Source organism: Suricata suricatta, chromosome 2, assembly GCF_006229205.1.
Source record: "Suricata suricatta isolate VVHF042 chromosome 2, meerkat_22Aug2017_6uvM2_HiC, whole genome shotgun sequence".
Lineage (NCBI taxonomy): Eukaryota > Metazoa > Chordata > Mammalia > Carnivora > Herpestidae > Suricata > Suricata suricatta.
In genome coordinates, this window is record NC_043701.1 from 4511240 (window position 1) to 4514510 (window position 3271).

At 42.2% G+C, this 3271-nt stretch overlaps 1 long non-coding RNA gene across 1 annotated transcript; it reads left to right on the forward strand.

Annotated features, from left to right (window-relative positions):
- The first annotated feature begins 401 nt into the window (after positions 1 to 401).
- LOC115277081 lies at positions 402 to 2897 on the forward strand. Its single transcript, XR_003902212.1, has 4 exons — positions 402 to 703; positions 1676 to 1813; positions 2039 to 2213; positions 2598 to 2897. It is a non-coding gene; the product is annotated as an uncharacterized LOC115277081 (long non-coding RNA).
- The last annotated feature ends 374 nt before the right edge of the window (positions 2898 to 3271 follow it).

Below are 3271 nucleotides of genomic sequence, written 5' to 3' on the forward strand. Positions count from 1 at the left end.
CTTACAAGCAGAGAAGAGACACACAGAGAACATCAAGTGAGGATCCGGAGATGAGAGTGAAGATGGCCATTGGAGTCATGGACCTACAGCCAAGGTCCCCAAGGATTATGGGGAACCACTAGGAGCTGAGAGGCAGGGAATGCATTCTTCCTTAAAGCCTACAAGGAACCAGCCCCAGCAACACCTTGATTTTGGACTTCTAGCTGCCAGGGCTGTGAGAAAATAGATTCCTGTTATTTTCAGCATTTGTTGTGGCAATGTTAGGAAATTAATGCAAATGATAAATATAATCTTATCAGTAAAGGAGAGGACTCTAAGAGTGTGTGTGTGGGGGGGGTTGCGTAGGGGCTGGGGGAGGGTCTCTAGGAGTTTTAAACACTTGCTGGCAGAATGCTTTTATATCCTTCTAAACAGATACAGTGGTCTGCTGACTCTTCCGCCTCTGCCCTGCCCCCAACCCCCAGATGCATTTCTATTAAAACTATGGTCTTGTACACAATGGATGTAAATATTTAATCTTTCTATTTGTATGTTTTCCCATGTTTATTTTTCAGTTGCCTGCCTGCCCTTTTTGTGTTTATCTTGTTAAGTACTGCCAGGCTTAAAATACAGACCCCTGGAGGGCAAGATTATTATCTGTATGGAATGTGCTGCAGAGCATTCACTCAGGCCTCATACTCTTATCCACAAATTATTTTTGAAGGTGAGTGTTCTGTTTAATTACTTCTGTTTCTTCCTTTAATTTTTCTGCCCAAAAGGTACATTGTATGCGTTACTGAAAATAATTCGTGTAAGGCAATTAGAATTTCCAAAGCTAAAAACACATTAGGGACTAAATATAAACTACGTATACTTGAAATTATTAATTAAAAAATTTAAATAATCTCTACAGCCAACATGGGGCTAGAACTCACAACCCCTAGACTAAGAGTTGCATGCTTGACCCACTGAGCCAGCCATGTGCCCATGAAGTTCTTTTAAAAACCTTTTTTTTTACTGACAAAGGAAAAAAATGCTAGCCTATGACTACACCTTTTTAAAGTACAAGTAACAGTAAAAATATGAACACAAAAAATACAAGATCTAGAATTGAAGTTTTCAGTGTTCCTTCTACAACTGTAAAAGTTGGTTCCTAAAACACCCTGAGGAAATTAAGACTTTATGGGAAGACAAAAGGAGACCATGAATTAGTCGTGAAACTATGGGAGAGGCTGATAAATATGTTACATTCAGTAAAAGAAGCAAAAACAGACAAACTCTCAGTCAAGGCCGTGTCAATGACATTCATAGGCCTCCAGTTAGTAAGAAGGGCTACCGTACTGTGAATTTTTACCATCCCTTGTTTGCTAGACCCTTTGAGGTTCTCTTTTTGCTCCGTTTCCTGAAATGTTGCTTTTTCTTTGGTGTAGATAACAATCCTCATCCCCCAAACACATTCTTTTTTTTTTTCCCCCAAACACATTCTTAATATTTAATACATATTTCTTATTATACTGCATGTGCCCTAAAAGATTCAACTATTATAGAAAAATGTAATATAGAAAGTGAAAGTCCCTTGTAATCAATCCACCCTTCAGAGATGATTGCTGCTAACACTTTGGTGCCTACTGACTGTGTTTTAGAAATGGCTACATGTGTACTTATTAAAAATATGTATTTTTTTTGGTGCTTTCAGACACTCCGTGCCTTTCTGATTTTATAATTTTGAGTAGCTTCAGCCACATGACTCCTGGCTTTTTGCCATTGTGGTCTCAGAGCTCCACAACTTGGATCAAGGGCATGGATGGAAAAACCTTCATGTTAAGCTAAGCAGGTATTCTTTGTATCCTTGTGTATCTTGAGTTATATTTTATTTGCTCAGCCCATGATAACTTCGGGCCAGCGAGCCTGCTTTCCTTCTAAAACAGATGCCAAGAGCTGAGGGAATAGAGATTCAAGGCTGGCCTTAGTATCCTTCACCTTTTCTTTCTAGAAGCATCACTGCATAAACCCCTGTTTCTTACCTTTTCATTCATTCTATGCACTTTTCTGTTTCCAGAACCTAGTTGTTTCCTTTTAAAACTTCTCTCCAGCAAGAGTGACTTGCAGTTTGCACACTGACACTTACATTCTCCGGAGTGCGGAAGAAGTATACTGAAATAAATTATCCCGACATATACTTTTGTGCATGAAACAGTTGGAAAGGACTGCTCTAATTTCCGTAATGAACACAGGTAAACATTTGGATCAAAAATACAATTTTTGAAAGTGTACTTTACTGAAAGTGTGCCGTGCAGGGAAAAAATGCAGAAGAAAAGAATGAGCAGTGAAAAAACTTTAAATATACCACTTTGTTACCATTAGGCATATACGTGTTGTATTTCTATTTATAATAGACGCTTTTAATTTATAGTTTGCATTTACCAAGTCAGCTTCTCCCCAATCTCAAAATTCCCGTGGCTGTAAATTTGGTAAACTTGAACAAGCCAGCAAGGATTAAACCCTGCAGGAATTCAAATGACTATCTTATTATAGTCCTTATTTCAGCCATTTCAAAAACACTGCTTGTAGTCAGAATAGGCTCTGGAAAGCAAACTGCGTATACTTTGCCCAAATAGGAAGCACAATTCAAAGTTTATGCCCTGGCTATGGGCAGAAATGGAAGGCGGGAGAGCTGGGAAGCCAGAACACACAGCATTCGGCTTCCAGTGTGTCGTGTAGATGGGAAGAAATCCTAATGAGAAGGTGCCTAGTGTGTCCGGCCTAGAAGGGATGCTCCTGACGTCCTAGCTCGTCCCAGTCCGCCTGCAAAAGCTCCGGAGGTCCCGATTTCTCCCCCGAGTCACGGGCACTCGACAGTGAATGGGAAGGAAAGCACTCAGGCGTTCCGCCCTATCCGAATAAAAAGTCCAGACGTCCACGTTTGTCGCTACGCTAAGCGCTCCTTTCCCATTTCGAATTCTAGCCCCATTACCCTTCGAACGTATCGTGAGTGAGGCGGCTCAGAAACGCTTCGATTTCCGTGCATCGCAACACCACGTTAAAATCAAGCTGTTGGGTTTATTGGTGTGTTGTGTCTTTTTCCGCGTGTGGTCCCTCAAAATGTCACCGTTCTTTCTGACAGCTCGATAAGCCCTTTCTGGCCCATTTCATGACGTTTTAGTAACGAAACTCTCCCTGGAACTGGCACGCAGCGAAGTTGCACTGCCTCCTCGGCCCGCGGGAGCCGGTGCAGCGCCGGCGGGCTCCGTCTCTCCGGCCGCGGGGCGGGTGGGCGCGGGGGCGGCAGGGC